The following is a 24,104-nucleotide window of genomic DNA, read 5'->3' as shown; positions in this document are numbered from 1 at the left end:
ATATTCCCTGATAAATTCAAAGGGAATGTAAACAGAAAGGATAGACAATCCGATAAACACGGCGGAGTGTTTGTAACCATCAAAAACACATTCGTGAGTGTAGAAGCAGTAGAGCTTAAGAGTAATGCTGAGACAATATGGGCAAAAATGACATTGCCCTCAGGTAATAAACTTTTTATAGATACCATTCACATACAACAGACATCAACTATATACCCGAAATAAAGAAGAACTCGGAGAAAGCAGACTAGTTTTAAAAACCAGACAGTATGGGTAGGAGGGGATTTTAACCTACCGTACATAGAGTGGAAAGATCTATAGCTCAAGTCAAAGAAGATGGTAAAACACAGAAATACATCAAGACTTTATAGATCACATAACAGCCTGGTACAACTAGTAAACCAACCGACTGGAGGAAACAACACATTGGACCTCTTTCTTACAAACAAACCTTCAACAATATACAGAACTGAAGTCTGTCCAGGGATTTCAGATCATGATATTGTTTATGCCGAAGCAACAACAACACCAATCAAAGAAAATCAGACACCAAGAAAAGTATACCAATATAAGAAAGCAGACTTTGAGACCTTGAAAGCAGAAGCAAATAATTTTGGAAACGACTTTATCATAAACCATCAAAATAGTCAGATATAAACATAATGTGGGAGGAATTTAAAGATGAGACACATAAACTTACTACCAAGCACACACCACAGAGAAAAATTACAAATCAACATGGATGCCCTTGGATAATCATAGAATTGCGTAGGATAATGAGGAAAAGAGCGATTATACAACAAAATTTAAAAAAAAAAGAGTAGATAACGGGAAAATCAATCTAATTAAAATGAGAACAGCATATAAAAGCCCGAAACATCTAGTACAAAAAAGAAACACGAAAATGCTACTGGAAGTATGTATCAAACACCGTAGCACCGGATGATAAACCAAATCCAAGATTTTTTTCTCTTTTTTAAAATGCATGAGGAAAGAAACAGCTGGAGTCCCACCATTGAAACTAGTCCGAGGTCCCACGGCGCCAGCTTGTCTGGCAAAACAGCCGTTGGACGTCAGAGTAATCTCGGACTACATTGAAACATTAAGGACAAACATCAAATGACACAGTTGACAAAGGCAAACACATTAAAGAGGGTGTTATGGGGGTACCTTCATGACGAATGACGATTAAGAATTCTTGCCATATGACGTTAACGATAATTTTTGGTGCATGACGATAAAATGAGTACTTTCTTTTAGACGATACAAAATCGAATTAGGTTGACGAATCACGTTAATTTTTTCCCGAAAAATAACGATAATTATTACTAAGAGACATCTGACGAATCACGATAAGGATATGTTGACGAATCACGGTAAAATTTTAATCAATTTGACACTAACGGTAGCCGAAAATGACCGTTTCACGCCTAACGGTAAAGGAAATTACTACCCTCATCAAACCATCAGTTCCCATCAGTGTTTACTGAAGTGAGTGCCAAATATGATAAATAAAAACTTCAACACCACGAATGACTTCAACATCACAATAAATGGAGTAGAAAACCTGCTGAAAGAACTCAATCCTAACAACGCAAGTGGGCAAGACCAACTCAACCCAAAAATACTGAAAGAACACCATCATGAACTAGCTGCAAGACACTTGCTTGTTCAATAAAACTATGTTTCTAGGAAAAAACCAACAGACTGGAAACACGCATTTGTCTGTCCAATCTACAAGAAAGGACCCACGCCATGAACCAGCAAACTATAGGCCTCTCTCACTAACCTGCATCCTTTGCAAGCTAATGGAGCACATCGTAGTATCCAACGTCATAAAACATCTAGAAATAATAAAATACTATCCGAATTCCAACACGGAGTAAGAGATCGTGCGAGACACCATCTCATAGGCCTGATACATGATCTTGCATGTACAATGGACTTAAAAACACAAACAGATATGATAGTCCTGGACTTTGCAAAGGCATTTGATAAAGTCAGCCATCCACGCTTGCTACACAAGCTTAGACACTATGGGATAAGAGGGAAAAATCAAACCTGGATCACAGCATTTTTAGACAACAGAACACAGACAGTTGTACTGGAAAATAAGTATTCGGACAAAGTGGGAGTAACATCTGGAGTATGCCAAGGCAGTGTACTTGGACCTGTCTTTTTCCTTATCTTCATCAATGACATCACTGATAATATACAGTCAACAATCCGCTTTTTTGCTGATGATTGCACCATCTACCGGCCGATTAGAACTGCCATAAAGATCAAGCCATTCTACAAAAAGATCTGACAACCAACACTGACGAAATGGGAACAGAAACGGAAAATGGAATTTAATGTCAGCAAATGTAACGTCATGCACCTAACAAGATCTAAAAACCCCATAAAAGAACCCTATTACATTCATGGGAAACAGCTAGCAGCAGTCACAGACACGAAATACTTAGGAATTACCATCAAAGATGACCTAAGCTGGAACTTACACATAACAACAGTGTAGCCAGTGCAAACCAAGCACAAAGGATGCTCAGCAGAAACCCTAAAAAATCTCCACAACAAACAAAAACCAATGCTGTCAACGCACTTATAAGACCAAGAGTGGAATACGGCGCAGACATGTGGTATCCCTATACGCAAGAAAATATAGACAAAATAGAGCGGGTACAAAGAAGAGTAGCTCGCTATATTTTCAACGACTGCAGTAACAAATCGAGTGTCACAAGCATGATAAGCAAGCTTAACAGGATACCTCTATACCAACGAAGAGTGAACATCAGATTATGCCTATTTTACAAAATTGTAAATGGACTAGTAGCAATTTCAACAGATACTTACCTGAGAAGACACCATCTTCAGCCCAAGACATGACTACTACAAATCTCATTCTTTCCAAGAACAGTAGTAGCCTGGAACAGTGAAAGATCCCACCATTGAAGCTTTCGAGTCACTGGTTACCTAGATGATGGAATGTTTTATCCTGCACCAACTGTACAGCATGCACCGTATTTTCTTTTTGATCTTTGATCTTTTATTGTAAATACATTACCAACGTGACCTACGTAACGCACAAGTATTGAGTACTCATTATTGACTGTTTAACTACCATATCTAAGAAGAAGACAATATGAAAATACAGTGACCTCAGACGTTGCCGGGACAATCAAACACTCCCACATCGTTTTGGAGCAGACTTGGAGGGTACAGCGTTATTGATATCTCTAGGTTCATGAAATCCATAATTAATTCGTTATGTTTTTCAATGCAATGACCTATTGTTGTTTGCAGATAATTATGAGCTGACCAAACACATCCGTTTAACTGTACTGACTGAGGCGTGACTGGACAACAAATGGAAGTTTTTAACAACCTTGACTGGCTATACAGCCCTTGCAAGGTCGGTAATTGATTGGTTGAGATTATATGAAACGGACTTCTTTCATTTAACCTCTTGGGATTATTTCCGGTTCGGCATCCTGAACGATACGGCTAAACTTATATTTAACTCCTAAACATTGTTTATTGAACAAGTTGTTATATCTGAGAGGAAACAAGGATGCCGTACACCAAAACTTAATATTATGGAGAAGTGATTTCAGATCAAACTCATGATCGTCTCAGCTTTTGTAACAATTTTTTTTTTCCGCGCAAGAATGTAGGAATATGATTATTTTCGTGTGCTCTCGTAGATTTTAACAATATGGGTTGAATACCGTATGATTTATATATCAAAAAGTACAATTTATTTGAAACAAATGATTAAAACTTGTCGAACAAGCACACAGATTTTCTTGTCGATCTGTTTGAATTAGATTGTCATGAAAGTTTAAGGGTGCTCTCGTCGAGGTCCGCGTTAGATAGATAATTACACTCTGTGTCAGTGCGAATTGCATATCATTGTAATCTGTCGTTCATTCGCACACATCGTTCAACAACCAAAGCCGCAAATGTCAGACGCACCAGCACCAGTAGTAAAGACCCCAGCTAAGTCACCAAAGAAGAAAGCTGCAGCTAAACCAAAGAAAGTAGCTACTCATCCAAAATACAGCGAGATGGTCGGAAAGGCTATATCTGCTTTGAAAGAGCGTGGAGGCTCCAGCCGTCAAGCCATCCTTAAGTATATCTTAGCAAACTTCAGCGTTGGTAGCGATGCAAAAAACAGTCAACACTCCACTTGAAGTTAGCTCTGAAATCAGGAGTGAAGAGCAATAGCTTGAAACAGTCGAAGGGTACCGGCGCTTCTGGAAGCTTTAAGATTGGGGAAGTGGCTAAACCAGCTAAGAAACCAGCAAAGAAAGTAGTTAAACCTAAAGCCGCCAAGCCAAAGAAGGCAAAGACACCTACCAAAAAGACTGCCGCAAAGAAACCTGCAGCAAAGAAACCAGCAGGTGAAAAGAAAGCAGCTAAACCAAAAGCAAAGAAACCAGCTGCAAAGAAACCTGCTGCAAAACCTGCTGCCAAATCTGCAAAGAAAGCCACAAAATCTCCCAAGAAGACAAAGGCTGCAGCTAAACCAAAGAAGGCAAAGACACCAAAGAAGAAGTAAATGAAGGAAGCATCATGATGCTTTTAAAGCTTAAACAGCCCTTTTAAGGGCTACCAAATTTTTTCAAAAAGAGTCTGAAATTGTTGCATGGTATTAGTCACAAATAAAATACAGCTTGTCCCATATTCTAAATCTCTCTTTCTTCTCTGCAATTTTTTTTTACTATAAAGTCCATGTGTACTTGCTAAGTTTTACTATCTTCCACTCTGGATCGTGCAGTAAGTATTTAGTTTTGCTTCTATCTTAAACCTGAAAAAAATCTTTTTTTTATACAAATTCTAGATCTGTTCAAAATTGCTTACTTCCTAACTTTATATATCAAAAATTTTAACACTTCTGTGTCTACGACCATATCACGTTGAAAACACCGGTTCTCGTCCGATCACCGAAGTTAAGCAACGTCGAGCCCGGTTAGTACTTGGATGGGTGACCGCCTGGGAATACCGGGTGTTGTAGACATTTTTTGTACCTATAATTTTGAATTTCTACCAAACATATTATTATTGTAAAGTTTTGCTTCTGAAAAAAATCTATTTTATATAAATTTTGTTCAAAAATGCTACTACCTAACCTTATATATCAAAAAATTTAACACTTCTGTGTCTACGACCATATCACGTTGAAAACACCGGTTCTCGTCCGATCACCGAAGTTAAGCAACGTCGAGCCCGGTTAGTACTTGGATGGGTGACCGCCTGGAATACCGGGTGTTGTAGACATTTTTTTTTACTTATAATTTTGCATTCCTACCAAACATAATTGTTGTATGATTTTTTTTTAACTAATTTACTTGGATGTAATATTCAACATATCTAGCTATCAATGAATGAAGAAAACAGAAAATAAATCATTCATAAATTTATTTATTTTTCAATACCCATCTGCATGGTGAAATATTTTTACGTGAAATACATGCAAGTCAAGTTAGATACACTTAAGAATTCCACTCCTTCCACATGCATGTGGCTACATATATTTCTTTTTTTTAAATTAGGTCTCGTAAAGGTCGTCTGTGATAATATGGTATCCGCCATTTGTCGTCATTTGAAATCGCCTCTTTTTTTTTTACCAGGGCATATATGATTCACTATTTTTCTGAAAGGATTCTGATCAGCTAAAAAAAAATCATTATAGCAAAAACAAATAATAAACAATAAATACTAATTATATCTTGTAAAGTTCTAGTAAAAAATTCGAATATTTGAAACGTCTTTCATCTCGGTCAAGGAAGTCCCGGTTTCGAAGTTTGCCATCTTTGTGTGCTTTCATATCGAAGGCAAAATCTAAATTTCTGGGAAGTCTCTTTATTTCTACGTATATCTGAAAGCAAAAACATATAAAGAAATGATTTTACTACAAATGTATATCAGTTTTACGGCACAATCTAGTTTTGTGAAATAATACAACACGTTTTCTGAGGAAGAATCGCACGAGAGAAATTGACAAGTTGTACATTAATCGTAAATATTTCTTCACTCGTGGTATTTTGTTTAATTCTTATGACATATTCTGAAAGAAAAATTCCTGCTGAAGATTTTCGTGTATGAATTTATATATCAAAAAGTACAATTTATTTGAAACAAATGATTAAAACTTGTCGAACAAGCACACAGATTTTCTTGTCGATCTGTTTGAATTAGATTGTCATGAAAGTTTAAGGGTGCTCTCGTCGAGGTCCGCGTTAGATAGATAATTACACTCTGTGTCAGTGCGAATTGCATATCATTGTAATCTGTCGTTCATTCGCACACATCGTTCAACAACCAAAGCCGCAAAATGTCAGGACGCACCAGCACCAGTAGTAAAGACCCAGCTAAGTCACCAAAGAAGAAAGCTGCAGCTAAACCAAAGAAAGTAGCTACTCATCCAAAATACAGCGAGATGGTCGGAAAGGCTATATCTGCTTTGAAAGAGCGTGGAGGCTCCAGCCGTCAAGCCATCCTTAAGTATATCTTAGCAAACTTCAGCGTTGGTAAGCGATGCAAAAACAGTCAACACTCACTTGAAGTTAGCTCTGAAATCAGGAGTGAAGAGCAATAGCTTGAAACAGTCGAAGGGTACCGGCGCTTCTGGAAGCTTTAAGATTGGGGAAGTGGCTAAACCAGCTAAGAAACCAGCAAAGAAAGTAGTTAAACCTAAAGCCGCCAAGCCAAAGAAGGCAAAGACACCTACCAAAAAGACTGCCGCAAAGAAACCTGCAGCAAAGAAACCAGCAGGTGAAAAGAAAGCAGCTAAACCAAAAGCAAAGAAACCAGCTGCAAAGAAACCTGCTGCAAAACCTGCTGCCAAATCTGCAAAGAAAGCCACAAAATCTCCCAAGAAGACAAAGGCTGCAGCTAAACCAAAGAAGGCAAAGACACCAAAGAAGAAGTAAATGAAGGAAGCATCATGATGCTTTTAAAGCTTAAACAGCCCTTTTAAGGGCTACCAAATTTTTTCAAAAAGAGTCTGAAATTGTTGCATGGTATTAGTCACAAATAAAATACAGCTTGTCCCATATTCTAAATCTCTCTTTCTTCTCTGCAATTTTTTTTTACTATAAAGTCCATGTGTACTTGCTAAGTTTTACTATCTTCCACTCTGGATCGTGCAGTAAGTATTTAGTTTTGCTTCTATCTTAAACCTGAAAAAAATCTTTTTTTTATACAAATTCTAGATCTGTTCAAAATTGCTTTACTTCCTAACTTTATATATCAAAAATTTTAACACTTCTGTGTCTACGACCATATCACGTTGAAAACACCGGTTCTCGTCCGATCACCGAAGTTAAGCAACGTCGAGCCCGGTTAGTACTTGGATGGGTGACCGCCTGGGAATACCGGGTGTTGTAGACATTTTTTGTACCTATAATTTTGAATTTCTACCAAACATATTATTATTGTAAAGTTTTGCTTCTGAAAAAAATCTATTTTATATAAATTTTGTTCAAAAATGCTACTACCTAACCTTATATATCAAAAAATTTAACACTTCTGTGTCTACGACCATATCACGTTGAAAACACCGGTTCTCGTCCGATCACCGAAGTTAAGCAACGTCGAGCCCGGTTAGTACTTGGATGGGTGACCGCCTGGGAATACCGGGTGTTGTAGACATTTTTTTTTACTTATAATTTTGCATTCCTACCAAACATAATTGTTGTATGATTTTTTTTTAACTAATTTACTTGGATGTAATATTCAACATATCTAGCTATCAATGAATGAAGAAAACAGAAAATAAATCATTCATAAATTTATTTATTTTTCAATACCCATCTGCATGGTGAAATATTTTTACGTGAAATACATGCAAGTCAAGTTAGATACACTTAAGAATTCCACTCCTTCCACATGCATGTGGCTACATATATTTCTTTTTTTTAAATTAGGTCTCGTAAAGGTCGTCTGTGATAATATGGTATCCGCCATTTGTCGTCATTTGAAATCGCCTCTTTTTTTTTTACCAGGGCATATATGATTCACTATTTTTCTGAAAGGATTCTGATCAGCTAAAAAAAAATCATTATAGCAAAAACAAATAATAAACAATAAATACTAATTATATCTTGTAAAGTTCTAGTAAAAAATTCGAATATTTGAAACGTCTTTCATCTCGGTCAAGGAAGTCCCGGTTTCGAAGTTTGCCATCTTTGTGTGCTTTCATATCGAAGGCAAAATCTAAATTTCTGGGAAGTCTCTTTATTTCTACGTATATCTGAAAGCAAAAACATATAAAGAAATGATTTTACTACAAATGTATATCAGTTTTACGGCACAATCTAGTTTTTGTGAAATAATACAACACGTTTTCTGACGGAAGAATCGCACGAGAGAAATTGACAAGTTGTACATTAATCGTAAATATTTCTTCACTCGTGGTATTTTGTTTAATTCTTATGACATATTCTGAAAGAAAAATTCCTGCTGAAGATTTTCGTGTATGATTTATATATCAAAAAGTACAATTTATTTGAAACAAATGATTAAAACTTGTCGAACAAGCACACAGATTTTCTTGTCGATCTGTTTGAATTAGATTGTCATGAAAGTTTAAGGGTGCTCTCGTCGAGGTCCGCGTTAGATAGATAATTACACTCTGTGTCAGTGCGAATTGCATATCATTGTAATCTGTCGTTCATTCGCACACATCGTTCAACAACCAAAGCCGCAAAATGTCAGACGCACCAGCACCAGTAGTAAAGACCCCAGCTAAGTCACCAAAGAAGAAAGCTGCAGCTAAACCAAAGAAAGTAGCTACTCATCCAAATACAGCGAGATGGTCGGAAAGGCTATATCTGCTTTGAAAGAGCGTGGAGGCTCCAGCCGTCAAGCCATCCTTAAGTATATCTTAGCAAACTTCAGCGTTGGTAGCGATGCAAAAACAGTCAACACTCACTTGAAGTTAGCTCTGAAATCAGGAGTGAAGAGCAATAGCTTGAAACAGTCGAAGGGTACCGGCGCTTCTGGAAGCTTTAAGATTGGGGAAGTGGCTAAACCAGCTAAGAAAACCAGCAAAGAAAGTAGTTAAACCTAAAGCCGCCAAGCCAAAGAAGGCAAAGACACCTACCAAAAAGACTGCCGCAAAGAAACCTGCAGCAAAGAAACCAGCAGGTGAAAAGAAAGCAGCTAAACCAAAAGCAAAGAACCAGCTGCAAAGAAACCTGCTGCAAAACCTGCTGCCAAATCTGCAAAGAAAGCCACAAAATCTCCCAAGAAGACAAAGGCTGCAGCTAAACCAAAGAAGGCAAAGACACCAAAGAAGAAGTAAATGAAGGAAGCATCATGATGCTTTTAAAGCTTAAACAGCCCTTTTAAGGGCTACCAAATTTTTCAAAAAGAGTCTGAAATTGTTGCATGGTATTAGTCACAAATAAAATACAGCTTGTCCCATATTCTAAATCTCTCTTTCTTCTCTGCAATTTTTTTTTACTATAAAGTCCATGTGTACTTGCTAAGTTTTACTATCTTCCACTCTGATCGTGCAGTAAGTATTTAGTTTTGCTTCTATCTTAAACCTGAAAAAAATCTTTTTTTTATACAAATTCTAGATCTGTTCAAAATTGCTTTACTTCCTAACTTTATATATCAAAAATTTTAACACTTCTGTGTCTACGACCATATCACGTTGAAAACACCGGTTCTCGTCCGATCACCGAAGTTAAGCAACGTCGAGCCCGGTTAGTACTTGGATGGGTGACCGCCTGGGAATACCGGGTGTTGTAGACATTTTTTGTACCTATAATTTTGAATTTCTACCAAACATATTATTATTGTAAAGTTTTTGCTTCTGAAAAAAATCTATTTTATATAAATTTTGTTCAAAAATGCTACTACCTAACCTTATATATCAAAAAATTTAACACTTCTGTGTCTACGACCATATCACGTTGAAAACACCGGTTCTCGTCCGATCACCGAAGTTAAGCAACGTCGAGCCCGGTTAGTACTTGGATGGGTGACCGCCTGGGAATACCGGGTGTTGTAGACATTTTTTTTTACTTATAATTTTGCATTCCTACCAAACATAATTGTTGTATGATTTTTTTTTAACTAATTTACTTGGATGTAATATTCAACATATCTAGCTATCAATGAATGAAGAAAACAGAAAATAAATCATTCATAAATTTATTTATTTTTCAATACCCATCTGCATGGTGAAATATTTTTACGTGAAATACATGCAAGTCAAGTTAGATACACTTAAGAATTCCACTCCTTCCACATGCATGTGGCTACATATATTTCTTTTTTTTAAATTAGGTCTCGTAAAGGTCGTCTGTGATAATATGGTATCCGCCATTTGTCGTCATTTGAAATCGCCTCTTTTTTTTTTTACCAGGGCATATATGATTCACTATTTTTCTGAAAGGATTCTGATCAGCTAAAAAAAAATCATTATAGCAAAAACAAATAATAAACAATAAATACTAATTATATCTTGTAAAGTTCTAGTAAAAAATTCGAATATTTGAAACGTCTTTCATCTCGGTCAAGGAAGTCCCGGTTTCGAAGTTTGCCATCTTTGTGTGCTTTCATATCGAAGGCAAAATCTAAATTTCTGGGAAGTCTCTTTATTTCTACGTATATCTGAAAGCAAAAACATATAAAGAAATGATTTTACTACAAATGTATATCAGTTTTACGGCACAATCTAGTTTTTGTGAAATAATACAACACGTTTTCTGAGAAGAATCGCACGAGAGAAATTGACAAGTTGTACATTAATCGTAAATATTTCTTCACTCGTGGTATTTTGTTTAATTCTTATGACATATTCTGAAAGAAAAATTCCTGCTGAAGATTTTCGTGTATGATTTATATATCAAAAAGTACAATTTATTTGAAACAAATGATTAAAACTTGTCGAACAAGCACACAGATTTTCTTGTCGATCTGTTTGAATTAGATTGTCATGAAGTTTAAGGGTGCTCTCGTCGAGGTCCGCGTTAGATAGATAATTACACTCTGTGTCAGTGCGAATTGCATATCATTGTAATCTGTCGTTCATTCGCACACATCGTTCAACAACCAAAGCCGCAAAATGTCAGACGCACCAGCACCAGTAGTAAAGACCCCAGCTAAGTCACCAAAGAAGAAAGCTGCAGCTAAACCAAAGAAAGTAGCTACTCATCCAAAATACAGCGAGATGGTCGGAAAGGCTATATCTGCTTTGAAAGAGCGTGGAGGCTCCAGCCGTCAAGCCATCCTTAAGTATAATCTTAGCAAACTTCAGCGTTGGTAGCGATGCAAAAACAGTCAACACTCACTTGAAGTTAGCTCTGAAATCAGGAGTGAAAGAGCAATAGCTTGAAACAGTCGAAGGGTACCGGCGCTTCTGGAAGCTTTAAGATTGGGGAAGTGGCTAAACCAGCTAAGAAACCAGCAAAGAAAGTAGTTAAACCTAAAGCCGCAAGCCAAAGAAGGCAAAGACACCTACCAAAAAGACTGCCGCAAAGAAACCTGCAGCAAAGAAACCAGCAGGTGAAAAGAAAGCAGCTAAACCAAAAGCAAAGAAACCAGCTGCAAAGAAACCTGCTGCAAAACCTGCTGCCAAATCTGCAAAGAAAGCCACAAAATCTCCCAAGAAGACAAAGGCTGCAGCTAAACCAAAGAAGGCAAAGACACCAAAGAAGAAGTAAATGAAGGAAGCATCATGATGCTTTTAAAGCTTAAACAGCCCTTTTAAAGGGCTACCAAATTTTTTCAAAAAGAGTCTGAAATTGTTGCATGGTATTAGTCACAAATAAAATACAGCTTGTCCCATATTCTAAATCTCTCTTTCTTCTCTGCAATTTTTTTTTACTATAAAGTCCATGTGTACTTGCTAAGTTTTACTATCTTCCACTCTGGATCGTGCAGTAAGTATTTAGTTTTGCTTCTATCTTAAACCTGAAAAAATCTTTTTTTTATACAAATTCTAGATCTGTTCAAAATTGCTTTACTTCCTAACTTTATATATCAAAAATTTTAACACTTCTGTGTCTACGACCATATCACGTTGAAAACACCGGTTCTCGTCCGATCACCGAAGTTAAGCAACGTCGAGCCCGGTTAGTACTTGGATGGGTGACCGCCTGGAATACCGGGTGTTGTAGACATTTTTTGTACCTATAATTTTGAATTTCTACCAAACATATTATTATTGTAAAGTTTTGCTTCTGAAAAAAATCTATTTTATATAAATTTTGTTCAAAAATGCTACTACCTAACCTTATATATCAAAAATTTAACACTTCTGTGTCTACGACCATATCACGTTGAAAACACCGGTTCTCGTCCGATCACCGAAGTTAAGCAACGTCGAGCCCGGTTAGTACTTGGATGGGTGACCGCCTGGGAATACCGGGTGTTGTAGACATTTTTTTTTACTTATAATTTTGCATTCCTACCAAACATAATTGTTGTATGATTTTTTTTAACTAATTTACTTGGATGTAATATTCAACATATCTAGCTATCAATGAATGAAGAAAACAGAAAATAAATCATTCATAAATTTATTTATTTTTCAATACCCATCTGCATGGTGAAATATTTTTTACGTGAAATACATGCAAGTCAAGTTAGATACACTTAAGAATTCCACTCCTTCCACATGCATGTGGCTACATATATTTCTTTTTTTTAAATTAGGTCTCGTAAAGGTCGTCTGTGATAATATGGTATCCGCCATTTGTCGTCATTTGAAATCGCCTCTTTTTTTTTTTACCAGGGCATATATGATTCACTATTTTTCTGAAAGGATTCTGATCAGCTAAAAAAAAATCATTATAGCAAAAACAAATAATAAACAATAAATACTAATTATATCTTGTAAAGTTCTAGTAAAAAATTCGAATATTTGAAACGTCTTTCATCTCGGTCAAGGAAGTCCCGGTTTCGAAGTTTGCCATCTTTGTGTGCTTTCATATCGAAGGCAAAATCTAAATTTCTGGGAAGTCTCTTTATTTCTACGTATATCTGAAAGCAAAAACATATAAGAAATGATTTTACTACAAATGTATATCAGTTTTACGGCACAATCTAGTTTTTGTGAAATAATACAACACGTTTTCTGAGGAAGAATCGCACGAGAGAAATTGACAAGTTGTACATTAATCGTAAATATTTCTTCACTCGTGGTATTTTGTTTAATTCTTATGACATATTCTGAAAGAAAAATTCCTGCTGAAGATTTTCGTGTATGATTTATATATCAAAAAGTACAATTTATTTGAAACAAATGATTAAAACTTGTCGAACAAGCACACAGATTTTCTTGTCGATCTGTTTGAATTAGATTGTCATGAAAGTTTAAGGGTGCTCTCGTCGAGGTCCGCGTTAGATAGATAATTACACTCTGTGTCAGTGCGAATTGCATATCATTGTAATCTGTCGTTCATTCGCACACATCGTTCAACAACCAAAGCCGCAAAATGTCAGACGCACCAGCACCAGTAGTAAAGACCCCAGCTAAGTCACCAAAGAAGAAAGCTGCAGCTAAACCAAAGAAAGTAGCTACTCATCCAAAATACAGCGAGATGGTCGGAAAGGCTATATCTGCTTTGAAAGAGCGTGGAGGCTCCAGCCGTCAAGCCATCCTTAAGTATATCTTAGCAAACTTCAGCGTTGGTAGCGATGCAAAAACAGTCAACACTCACTTGAAGTTAGCTCTGAAATCAGGAGTGAAGAGCAATAGCTTGAAACAGTCGAAGGGTACCGGCGCTTCTGGAAGCTTTAAGATTGGGGAAGTGGCTAAACCAGCTAAGAAAACCAGCAAAGAAAGTAGTTAAACCTAAAGCCGCCAAGCCAAAGAAGGCAAAGACACCTACCAAAAAGACTGCCGCAAAGAAACCTGCAGCAAAGAAACCAGCAGGTGAAAGAAAGCAGCTAAACCAAAAGCAAAGAAACCAGCTGCAAAGAAACCTGCTGCAAAACCTGCTGCCAAATCTGCAAAGAAAGCCACAAAATCTCCCAAGAAGACAAAGGCTGCAGCTAAACCAAAGAAGGCAAAGACACCAAAGAAGAAGTAAATGAAGGAAGCATCATGATGCTTTTAAAGCTTAAACAGCCCTTTTAAGGGCTACCAAATTTTTTCAAAAAGAGTCTGAAATTGTTGCATGGTATTAGTCACAAATAAAATACAGCTTGTCCCATATTCTAAATCTCTCTTTCTTCTCTGCAATTTTTTTTTACTATAAAGTCCATGTGTACTTGCTAAGTTTTACTATCTTCCACTCTGGATCGTGCAGTAAGTATTTAGTTTTGCTTCTATCTTAAACCTGAAAAAAATCTTTTTTTTATACAAATTCTAGATCTGTTCAAAATTGCTTTACTTCCTAACTTTATATATCAAAAATTTTAACACTTCTGTGTCTACGACCATATCACGTTGAAAACAACCGGTTCTCGTCCGATCACCGAAGTTAAGCAACGTCGAGCCCGGTTAGTACTTGGATGGGTGACCGCCTGGGAATACCGGGTGTTGTAGACATTTTTTGTACCTATAATTTTGAATTTCTACAAACATATTATTATTGTAAAGTTTTGCTTCTGAAAAAAATCTATTTTATATAAATTTTGTTCAAAAATGCTACTACCTAACCTTATATATCAAAAAATTTAACACTTCTGTGTCTACGACCATATCACGTTGAAAACACCGGTTCTCGTCCGATCACCGAAGTTAAGCAACGTCGAGCCCGGTTAGTACTTGGATGGGTGACCGCCTGGGAATACCGGGTGTTGTAGACATTTTTTTTTACTTATAATTTTGCATTCCTACCAAACATAATTGTTGTATGATTTTTTTTTAACTAATTTACTTGGATGTAATATTCAACATATCTAGCTATCAATGAATGAAGAAAACAGAAAATAAATCATTCATAAATTTATTTATTTTTCAATACCCATCTGCATGGTGAAATATTTTTACGTGAAATACATGCAAGTCAAGTTAGATACACTTAAGAATTCCACTCCTTCCACATGCATGTGGCTACATATATTTCTTTTTTTTAAATTAGGTCTCGTAAAGGTCGTCTGTGATAATATGGTATCCGCCATTTGTCGTCATTTGAAATCGCCTCTTTTTTTTTACCAGGGCATATATGATTCACTATTTTTCTGAAAGGATTCTGATCAGCTAAAAAAAAATCATTATAGCAAAAACAAATAATAAACAATAAATACTAATTATATCTTGTAAAGTTCTAGTAAAAAAATTCGAATATTTGAAACGTCTTTCATCTCGGTCAAGGAAGTCCCGGTTTCGAAGTTTGCCATCTTTGTGTGCTTTCATATCGAAGGCAAAATCTAAATTTCTGGGAAGTCTCTTTATTTCTACGTATATTCTGAAAGCAAAAACATATAAAGAAATGATTTTACTACAAATGTATATCAGTTTTACGGCACAATCTAGTTTTTGTGAAATAATACAACACGTTTTCTGAGGAAGAATCGCACGAGAGAAATTGACAAGTTGTACATTAATCGTAAATATTTCTTCACTCGTGGTATTTTGTTTAATTCTTATGACATATTCTGAAAGAAAAATTCCTGCTGAAGATTTTCGTGTATGATTTATATATCAAAAAGTACAATTTATTTGAAACAAATGATTAAAACTTGTCGAACAAGCACACAGATTTTCTTGTCGATCTGTTTGAATTAGATTGTCATGAAAGTTTAAGGGTGCTCTCGTCGAGGTCCGCGTTAGATAGATAATTACACTCTGTGTCAGTGCGAATTGCATATCATTGTAATCTGTCGTTCATTCGCACACATCGTTCAACAACCAAAGCCGCAAAATGTCAGACGCACCAGCACCAGTAGTAAAGACCCCAGCTAAGTCACCAAAGAAGAAAGCTGCAGCTAAACCAAAGAAAGTAGCTACTCATCCAAAATACAGCGAGATGGTCGGAAAGGCTATATCTGCTTTGAAAGAGCGTGGAGGCTCCAGCCGTCAAGCCATCCTTAAGTATATCTTAGCAAACTTCAGCGTTGGTAGCGATGCAAAAACAGTCAACACTCACTTGAAGTTAGCTCTGAAATCAGGAGTGAAGAGCAATAGCTTGAAACAGTCGAAGGGTACCGGCGCTTCTGGAAGCTTTAAGATTGGGGAAGTGGCTAAACCAGCTAAGAAACCAGCAAAGAAAGTAGTTAAACCTAAAGCCGCCAAGCCAAAGAAGGCAAAGACACCTACCAAAAAGACTGCCGCAAAGAAACCTGCAGCAAAGAAACCAGCAGGTGAAAAGAAAGCAGCTAAACCAAAAGCAAAGAAACCAGCTGCAAAGAAACCTGCTGCAAAACCTGCTGCCAAATCTGCAAAGAAAGCCACAAAATCTCCCAAGAAGACAAAGGCTGCAGCTAAACCAAAGAAGGCAAAGACACCAAAGAAGAAGTAAATGAAGGAAGCATCATGATGCTTTTAAAGCTTAAACAGCCCTTTTAAGGCTACCAAATTTTTTCAAAAAGAGTCTGAAATTGTTGCATGGTATTAGTCACAAATAAAATACAGCTTGTCCCATATTCTAAATCTCTCTTTCTTCTCTGCAATTTTTTTTTACTATAAAGTCCATGTGTACTTGCTAAGTTTTACTATCTTCCACTCTGGATCGTGCAGTAAGTATTTAGTTTTGCTTCTATCTTAAACCTGAAAAAAATCTTTTTTTTATACAAATTCTAGATCTGTTCAAAATTGCTTTACTTCCTAACTTTATATATCAAAAATTTTAACACTTCTGTGTCTACGACCATATCACGTTGAAAACACCGGTTCTCGTCCGATCACCGAAGTTAAGCAACGTCGAGCCCCGGTTAGTACTTGGATGGGTGACCGCCTGGGAATACCGGGTGTTGTAGACATTTTTTGTACCTATAATTTTGAATTTCTACCAAACATATTATTATTGTAAAGTTTTGCTTCTGAAAAAAATCTATTTTATATAAATTTTGTTCAAAAATGCTACTACCTAACCTTATATATCAAAAAAATTTAACACTTCTGTGTCTACGACCATATCACGTTGAAACACCGGTTCTCGTCCGATCACCGAAGTTAAGCAACGTCGAGCCCGGTTAGTACTTGGATGGGTGACCGCCTGGGAATACCGGGTGTTGTAGACATTTTTTTTTACTTATAATTTTGCATTCCTACCAAACATAATTGTTGTATGATTTTTTTTAAACTAATTTACTTGGATGTAATATTCAACATATCTAGCTATCAATGAATGAAGAAAACAGAAAATAAATCATTCATAAATTTATTTATTTTTCAATACCCATCTGCATGGTGAAATATTTTTACGTGAAATACATGCAAGTCAAGTTAGATACACTTAAGAATTCCACTCCTTCCACATGCATGTGGCTACATATATTTCTTTTTTTTAAATTAGGTCTCGTAAAGGTCGTCTGTGATAATATGGTATCCGCCATTTGTCGTCATTTGAAATCGCCTCTTTTTTTTTTACCAGGGCATATATGATTCACTATTTTTCTGAAAGGATTCTGATCAGCTAAAAAAAAAATCATTATAGCAAAAACAAATAATAAACAATAAATACTAATTATATCTTGTAAAGTTCTAGTAAAAAATTCGAATATTTGAAACGTCTTTCATCTCGGTCAAGGAAGTCCCGGTTTCGAAGTTTGCCATCTTTGTGTGCTTTCATATCGAAGGCAAAATCTAAATTTCTGGGAAGTCTCTTTATTTCTACGTATATCTGAAAGCAAAAACATATAAAGAAATGATTTTACTACAAATGTATATCAGTTTTACGGCACAATCTAGTTTTTGTGAAATAATACAACACGTTTTCTGAGGAAGAATCGCACGAGAGAAATTGACAAGTTGTACATTAATCGTAAATATTTCTTCACTCGTGGTATTTTGTTTAATTCTTATGACATATTCTGAAAGAAAAATTCCTGCTGAAGATTTTCGTGTATGATTTATATATCAAAAAGTACAATTTATTTGAAACAAATGATTAAAACTTGTCGAACAAGCACACAGATTTTCTTGTCGATCTGTTTGAATTAGATTGTCATGAAAGTTTAAGGGTGCTCTCGTCGAGGTCCGCGTTAGATAGATAATTACACTCTGTGTCAGTGCGAATTGCATATCATTGTAATCTGTCGTTCATTCGCACACATCGTTCAACAACCAAAGCCGCAAAATGTCAGACGCACCAGCACCAGTAGTAAAGACCCCAGCTAAGTCACCAAAGAAGAAAGCTGCAGCTAAACCAAAGAAAGTAGCTACTCATCCAAAATACAGCGAGATGGTCGGAAAGGCTATATCTGCTTTGAAAGAGCGTGGAGGCTCCAGCCGTCAAGCCATCCTTAAGTATATCTTAGCAAACTTCAGCGTTGGTAGCGATGCAAAAACAGTCAACACTCACTTGAAGTTAGCTCTGAAATCAGGAGTGAAGAGCAATAGCTTGAAACAGTCGAAGGGTACCGGCGCTTCTGGAAGCTTTAAGATTGGGGAAGTGGCTAAACCAGCTAAGAAACCAGCAAAGAAAGTAGTTAAACCTAAAGCCGCCAAGCCAAAGAAGGCAAAGACACCTACCAAAAAGACTGCCGCAAAGAAACCTGCAGCAAAGAAACCAGCAGGTGAAAAGAAAGCAGCTAAACCAAAAGCAAAGAAACCAGCTGCAAAGAAACCTGCTGCAAAACCTGCTGCCAAATCTGCAAAGAAAGCCACAAAATCTCCCAAGAAGACAAAGGCTGCAGCTAAACCAAAGAAGGCAAAGACACCAAAGAAGAAGTAAATGAAGGAAGCATCATGATGCTTTTAAAGCTTAAACAGCCCTTTTAAGGGCTACCAAATTTTTTCAAAAAGAGTCTGAAATTGTTGCATGGTATTAGTCACAAATAAAATACAGCTTGTCCCATATTCCTAAATCTCTCTTTCTTCTCTGCAATTTTTTTTTACTATAAAGTCCATGTGTACTTGCTAAGTTTTACTATCTTCCACTCTGGATCGTGCAGTAAGTATTTAGTTTTGCTTCTATCTTAAACCTGAAAAAAATCTTTTTTTTATACAAATTCTAGATCTGTTCAAAATTGCTTTACTTCCTAACTTTATATATCAAAAATTTTAACACTTCTGTGTCTACGACCATATCACGTTGAAAACACCGGTTCTCGTCCGATCACCGAAGTTAAGCAACGTCGAGCCCGGTTAGTACTTGGATGGGTGACCGCCTGGGAAATACCGGGTGTTGTAGACATTTTTGTACCTATAATTTTGAATTTCTACCAAACATATTATTATTGTAAAGTTTTGCTTCTGAAAAAAATCTATTTTATATAAATTTTGTTCAAAAATGCTACTACCTAACCTTATATATCAAAAAATTTAACACTTCTGTGTCTACGACCATATCACGTTGAAAACACCGGTTCTCGTCCGATCACCGAAGTTAAGCAACGTCGAGCCCGGTTAGTACTTGGATGGGTGACCGCCTGGGAATACCGGGTGTTGTAGACATTTTTTTTTACTTATAATTTTGCATTCCTACCAAACATAATTGTTGTATGATTTTTTTTTAACTAATTTACTTGGATGTAATATTCAACATATCTAGCTATCAATGAATGAAGAAAACAGAAAATAAATCATTCATAAATTTATTTATTTTTCAATACCCATCTGCATGGTGAAATATTTTTACGTGAAATACATGCAAGTCAAGTTAGATACACTTAAGAATTCCACTCCTTCCACATGCATGTGGCTACATATATTTCTTTTTTTTAAATTAGGTCTCGTAAAGGTCGTCTGTGATAATATGGTATCCGCCATTTGTCGTCATTTGAAATCGCCTCTTTTTTTTTTACCAGGGCATATATGATTCACTATTTTTCTGAAAGGATTCTGATCAGCTAAAAAAAAATCATTATAGCAAAAACAAATAATAAACAATAAATACTAATTATATCTTGTAAAGTTCTAGTAAAAAATTCGAATATTTGAAACGTCTTTCCATCTCGGTCAAGGAAGTCCCGTTTCGAAGTTTGCCATCTTTGTGTGCTTTCATATCGAAGGCAAAATCTAAATTTCTGGGAAGTCTCTTTATTTCTACGTATATCTGAAAGCAAAAACATATAAAGAAATGATTTTACTACAAATGTATATCAGTTTTACGGCACAATCTAGTTTTTGTGAAATAATACAACACGTTTTCTGAGGAAGAATCGCACGAGAGAAATTGACAAGTTGTACATTAATCGTAAATATTTCTTCACTCGTGGTATTTTGTTTAATTCTTATGACATATTCTGAAAGAAAAAATTCCTGCTGAAGATTTTCGTGTATGATTTATATATCAAAAAGTACAATTTATTTGAAACAAATGATTAAAACTTGTCGAACAAGCACACAGATTTTCTTGTCGATCTGTTTGAATTAGATTGTCATGAAAGTTTAAGGGTGCTCTCGTCGAGGTCCGCGTTAGATAGATAATTACACTCTGTGTCAGTGCGAATTGCATATCATTGTAATCTGTCGTTCATTCGCACACATCGTTCAACAACCAAAGCCGCAAAATGTCAGACGCACCAGCACCAGTAGTAAAGACCCAGCTAAGTCACCAAAGAAGAAAGCTGCAGCTAAACCAAAGAAAGTAGCTACTCATCCAAAATACAGCGAGATGGTCGGAAAGGCTATATCTGCTTTGAAAGAGCGTGAGGCTCCAGCCGTCAAGCCATCCTTAAGTATATCTTAGCAAACTTCAGCGTTGGTAGCGATGCAAAAACAGTCAACACTCACTTGAAGTTAGCTCTGAAATCAGGAGTGAAGAGCAATAGCTTGAAACAGTCGAAGGGTACCGGCGCTTCTGGAAGCTTAAGATTGGGGAAGTGGCTAAACCAGCTAAGAAACCAGCAAAGAAAAGTAGTTAAACCTAAAGCCGCCAAGCCAAAGAAGGCAAAGACACCTACCAAAAAGACCTGCCGCAAAGAAACCTGCAGCAAAGAAACCAGCAGGTGAAAAGAAAGCAGCTAAACCAAAAGCAAAGAAACCAGGCTGCAAAGAAACCTGCTGCAAAACCTGCTGCCAAATCTGCAAAGAAAGCCACAAAATCTCCCAAGAAGACAAAGGCTGCAGCTAAACCAAGAAGGCAAAGACACCAAAGAAGAAGTAAATGAAGGAAGCATCATGATGCTTTTAAAGCTTAAACAGCCCTTTTAAGGGCTACCAAATTTTTTCAAAAAGAGTCTGAAATTGTTGCATGGTATTAGTCACAAATAAAATACAGCTTGTCCATATTCTAAATCTCTCTTTCTTCTCTGCAATTTTTTTTTACTATAAAGTCCATGTGTACTTGCTAAGTTTACTATCTTCCACTCTGGATCGTGCAGTAAGTATTTAGTTTTGCTTCTATCTTAAACCTGAAAAAAATCTTTTTTTATACAAATTCTAGATCTGTTCAAAATTGCTTTACTTCCTAACTTTATATATCAAAAATTTTAACACTTCTGTGTCTACGACCATATCACGTTGAAACACCGGTTCTCGTCCGATCACCGAAGTTAGCAACGTCGAGCCCGGTTAGTACTTGGATGGGTGACCGCCTGGGAATACCGGGTGTTGTAGACATTTTTTGTACCTATAATTTTGAATTTCTACCAAACATATTATTATTGTAAAGTTTTGCTTCTGAAAAAAATCTATTTTATATAAATTTTGTTCAAAAATGCTACTACCTAACTTATATATCAAAAAATTTAACACTTCTGTGTCTACGACCATATCACGTTGAAAACACCGGTTCTCGTCCGATCACCGAAGTTAAGCAACGTCGAGCCCGGTTAGTACTTGGATGGGGTGACCGCCTGGGAATACCGGGTGTTGTAGACATTTTTTTTTACTTATAATTTTGCATTCCTACCAAACATAATTGTTGTATGATTTTTTTTTAACTAATTTACTTGGATGTAATATTCAACATATCTAGCTATCAATGAATGAAGAAAACAGAAAATAAATCATTCATAAATTTATTTATTTTTCAATACCCATCTGCATGGTGAAATATTTTTACGTGAAATACATGCAAGTCAAGTTAGATACACTTAAGAATTCCACTCCTTCACATGCATGTGGCTACATATATTTCTTTTTTTTTAAATTAGGTCTCGTAAAGGTCGTCTGTGATAATATGGTATCCGCCATTTGTCGTCATTTGAAATCGCCTCTTTTTTTTTACCAGGGCATATATGATTCACTATTTTTCTGAAAGGATTCTGATCAGCTAAAAAAAAATCATTATAGCAAAAACAAATAATAAACAATAAATACTAATTATATCTTGTAAAGTTCTAGTAAAAAATTCGAATATTTGAAACGTCTTTCATCTCGGTCAAGGAAGTCCCGGTTTCGAAGTTTGCCATCTTTGTGTGCTTTCATATCGAAGGCAAAATCTAAATTTCTGGGAAGTCTCTTTATTTCTACGTATATCTGAAAGCAAAAACATATAAAGAAATGATTTTACTACAAATGTATATCAGTTTTACGGCACAATCTAGTTTTTGTGAAATAATACAACACGTTTTCCTGAGGAAGAATCGCACGAGAGAAATTGACAAGTTGTACATTAATCGTAAATATTTCTTCACTCGTGGTATTTTGTTTAATTCTTATGACATATTCTGAAAGAAAAATTCCTGCTGAAGATTTTCGTGTATGATTTATATATCAAAAAGTACAATTTATTTGAAACAAATGATTAAAACTTGTCGAACAAGCACACAGATTTTCTTGTCGATCTGTTTGAATTAGATTGTCATGAAAGTTTAAGGGTGCTCTCGTCGAGGTCCCGCGTTAGATAGATAATTACACTCTGTGTCAGTGCGAATTGCATATCATTGTAATCTGTCGTTCATTCGCACACATCGTTCAACAACCAAAGCCGCAAAATGTCAGACGCACCAGCACCAGTAGTAAAGACCCAGCTAAGTCACCAAAGAAGAAAGCTGCAGCTAAACCAAAGAAAGTAGCTACTCATCCAAAATACAGCGAGATGGTCGGAAAGGCTATATCTGCTTTGAAAGAGCGTGGAGGCTCCAGCCGTCAAGCCATCCTTAAGTATATCTTAGCAAACTTCAGCGTTGGTAGCGATGCAAAAACAGTCAACACTCACTTGAAGTTAGCTCTGAAATCAGGAGTGAAGAGCAATAGCTTGAAACAGTCGAAGGGTACCGGCGCTTCTGGAAGCTTTAAGATTGGGGAAGTGGCTAAACCAGCTAAGAAACCAGCAAAGAAAGTAGTTAAACCTAAAGCCGCCAAGCCAAAGAAGGCAAAGACACCTACCAAAAAGACTGCCGCAAAGAACCTGCAGCAAAGAAACCAGCAGGTGAAAAGAAAGCAGCTAAACCAAAAGCAAAGAAACCAGCTGCAAAGAAACTGCTGCAAAACCTGCTGCCAAATCTGCAAAGAAAGCCACAAAATCTCCAAGAAGACAAAGGCTGCAGCTAAACCAAAGAAGGCAAAGACACCAAAGAAGAAGTAAATGAAGGAAGCATCATGATGCTTTTAAAGCTTAAACAGCCTTTTAAGGGCTACCAAATTTTTTCAAAAAGAGTCTGAAATTGTTGCATGGTATTAGTCACAAATAAAATACAGCTTGTCCCATATTCTAATCTCTCTTTCTTCTCTGCAATTTTTTTTTACTATAAAGTCCATGTGTACTTGCTAAGTTTTACTATCTTCCACTCTGGATCGTGCAGTAAGTATTTAGTTTTGCTTCTATCTTAAACCTGAAAAAAATCTTTTTTTTATACAAATTCTAGATCTGTTCAAAATTGCTTTACTTCCTAACTTTATATATCAAAAATTTTAACACTTCTGTGTCTACGACCATATCACGTTGAAAACACCCGGTTCTCGTCCGATCACCGAAGTTAAGCAACGTCGAGCCCCGGTTAGTACTTGGATGGGTGACCGCCTGGGAATACCGGGTGTTTGTAGACATTTTTTGTACCTATAATTTTGAATTTCTACCAAACATATTATTATTGTAAAGTTTTGCTTCTGAAAAAAATCTATTTTATATAAATTTTGT

General features: G+C 36.3%; 17 non-coding genes across 17 annotated transcripts; all 17 read left to right on the top strand.

Annotated features, from left to right (window-relative positions):
* Positions 1–4,901: 4,901 nt before the first annotated feature.
* LOC139506717 (5S ribosomal RNA) lies at positions 4,902–5,020 on the top strand. Its single transcript, XR_011660303.1, has one exon. It is a non-coding gene; the product is annotated as a 5S ribosomal RNA (ribosomal RNA).
* A 142-nt stretch (positions 5,021–5,162) lies between these two features.
* LOC139506725 (5S ribosomal RNA) lies at positions 5,163–5,280 on the top strand. The gene has a single exon (XR_011660310.1). It is a non-coding gene; the product is annotated as a 5S ribosomal RNA (ribosomal RNA).
* Positions 5,281–7,276: 1,996 nt separating this feature from the next.
* LOC139506716 (5S ribosomal RNA) lies at positions 7,277–7,395 on the top strand. Its single transcript, XR_011660302.1, has one exon. It is a non-coding gene; the product is annotated as a 5S ribosomal RNA (ribosomal RNA).
* A 142-nt stretch (positions 7,396–7,537) lies between these two features.
* Positions 7,538–7,656, top strand: LOC139506715 (5S ribosomal RNA). The gene has a single exon (XR_011660301.1). It is a non-coding gene; the product is annotated as a 5S ribosomal RNA (ribosomal RNA).
* Positions 7,657–9,649: 1,993 nt separating this feature from the next.
* LOC139506731 (5S ribosomal RNA) lies at positions 9,650–9,768 on the top strand. The gene has a single exon (XR_011660316.1). It is a non-coding gene; the product is annotated as a 5S ribosomal RNA (ribosomal RNA).
* Positions 9,769–9,911: 143 nt separating this feature from the next.
* LOC139506730 (5S ribosomal RNA) lies at positions 9,912–10,030 on the top strand. Its single transcript, XR_011660315.1, has one exon. It is a non-coding gene; the product is annotated as a 5S ribosomal RNA (ribosomal RNA).
* A 1,995-nt stretch (positions 10,031–12,025) lies between these two features.
* LOC139506724 (5S ribosomal RNA) lies at positions 12,026–12,143 on the top strand. Its single transcript, XR_011660309.1, has one exon. It is a non-coding gene; the product is annotated as a 5S ribosomal RNA (ribosomal RNA).
* A 141-nt stretch (positions 12,144–12,284) lies between these two features.
* Positions 12,285–12,403, top strand: LOC139506729 (5S ribosomal RNA). The gene has a single exon (XR_011660314.1). It is a non-coding gene; the product is annotated as a 5S ribosomal RNA (ribosomal RNA).
* A 1,995-nt stretch (positions 12,404–14,398) lies between these two features.
* LOC139506719 (5S ribosomal RNA) lies at positions 14,399–14,518 on the top strand. The gene has a single exon (XR_011660305.1). It is a non-coding gene; the product is annotated as a 5S ribosomal RNA (ribosomal RNA).
* Positions 14,519–14,659: 141 nt separating this feature from the next.
* Positions 14,660–14,778, top strand: LOC139506726 (5S ribosomal RNA). The gene has a single exon (XR_011660311.1). It is a non-coding gene; the product is annotated as a 5S ribosomal RNA (ribosomal RNA).
* A 1,995-nt stretch (positions 14,779–16,773) lies between these two features.
* Positions 16,774–16,893, top strand: LOC139506720 (5S ribosomal RNA). The gene has a single exon (XR_011660306.1). It is a non-coding gene; the product is annotated as a 5S ribosomal RNA (ribosomal RNA).
* Positions 16,894–17,036: 143 nt separating this feature from the next.
* On the top strand, positions 17,037–17,154 carry LOC139506721 (5S ribosomal RNA). Its single transcript, XR_011660307.1, has one exon. It is a non-coding gene; the product is annotated as a 5S ribosomal RNA (ribosomal RNA).
* A 1,997-nt stretch (positions 17,155–19,151) lies between these two features.
* Positions 19,152–19,271, top strand: LOC139506718 (5S ribosomal RNA). Its single transcript, XR_011660304.1, has one exon. It is a non-coding gene; the product is annotated as a 5S ribosomal RNA (ribosomal RNA).
* Positions 19,272–19,412: 141 nt separating this feature from the next.
* On the top strand, positions 19,413–19,531 carry LOC139506714 (5S ribosomal RNA). Its single transcript, XR_011660300.1, has one exon. It is a non-coding gene; the product is annotated as a 5S ribosomal RNA (ribosomal RNA).
* Positions 19,532–21,523: 1,992 nt separating this feature from the next.
* Positions 21,524–21,640, top strand: LOC139506727 (5S ribosomal RNA). The gene has a single exon (XR_011660312.1). It is a non-coding gene; the product is annotated as a 5S ribosomal RNA (ribosomal RNA).
* Positions 21,641–21,781: 141 nt separating this feature from the next.
* LOC139506723 (5S ribosomal RNA) lies at positions 21,782–21,901 on the top strand. Its single transcript, XR_011660308.1, has one exon. It is a non-coding gene; the product is annotated as a 5S ribosomal RNA (ribosomal RNA).
* A 1,990-nt stretch (positions 21,902–23,891) lies between these two features.
* LOC139506728 (5S ribosomal RNA) lies at positions 23,892–24,013 on the top strand. Its single transcript, XR_011660313.1, has one exon. It is a non-coding gene; the product is annotated as a 5S ribosomal RNA (ribosomal RNA).
* The last annotated feature ends 91 nt before the right edge of the window (positions 24,014–24,104 follow it).

Source organism: Mytilus edulis, unplaced genomic scaffold, assembly GCF_963676685.1.
Source record: "Mytilus edulis unplaced genomic scaffold, xbMytEdul2.2 SCAFFOLD_1493, whole genome shotgun sequence".
Classification (NCBI taxonomy): Eukaryota; Metazoa; Mollusca; class Bivalvia; order Mytilida; family Mytilidae; genus Mytilus; species Mytilus edulis.
Note: the sequence above shows the minus strand (reverse complement) of the source record. Positions and strands in the feature narration are given on the sequence as shown.